This window comes from Bos javanicus, chromosome 17, assembly GCF_032452875.1.
Source record: "Bos javanicus breed banteng chromosome 17, ARS-OSU_banteng_1.0, whole genome shotgun sequence".
Lineage (NCBI taxonomy): Eukaryota > Metazoa > Chordata > Mammalia > Artiodactyla > Bovidae > Bos > Bos javanicus.
Genome location: NC_083884.1, coordinates 63,271,038 through 63,271,818, shown reverse-complemented (window position 1 = coordinate 63,271,818; position 781 = coordinate 63,271,038).

The following is a 781-nucleotide window of genomic DNA, read 5'->3' as shown; positions in this document are numbered from 1 at the left end:
CAGGACTCTTGATCAAGTGCTCTCATTAACCCCGGTGGATTGCTTGCTGTCCAGAAATTTGGGGAAAGTAATAAGTAGAGAGAGAAATTAGGGCACAATTGTGGGCGGGGGCGGGGGGGGGAAGGATGTCAGACAGACTGATTATAAATGTTTGGTTCCTAATCAGCTTGTGATAAAATTTCCCTTCTCCTCCTGCATGGACAAGAAATGGGATGTTCTGGGTAATCCAGGGTTTTGCATTTTCAAAGAATGAGAACACAGTGAAATTCTCTCAACACTAAAACCACACAGGCTGTAATTTAATCTTTAATTTTGTTGTTGTCATTCTAGAAGACTCTTTAGTATATTTTAAAGCGGTGTTTCTTCAAGAGTGGTCCAAGGAAAACCTCAGCTATCAGCATCACTGGACGTTTGTCTAAAAATGCCATTTGCAGAGCCCCCGTCCACCCTGTGTCTACTGAAAATCACTGGGTGATTTTTTTTTTAAATGCACGTTAAAGTTTGGGAACCACTGCTTTGGAGCAGTGAAAATAAAATTATGAATATCAATTATCATTGCACTTAGGAGATTCGGGGATTTTGCTTAAATGAGTGTTCTGGATGACAGATTAATGGACCTCATTTCCTTCAAGTCTTGACTAAAACATCACCCTCCCTGTGAGGACTGTGAGGACGTTCCTGATGTAAAATTGCTTATCACCCTCTCCCCCATGCCCCCTACCCTCATCATCCCCCTTCCTTCTCCCTGGCACTTACCATTAAGTAACTGACAAATCACCAA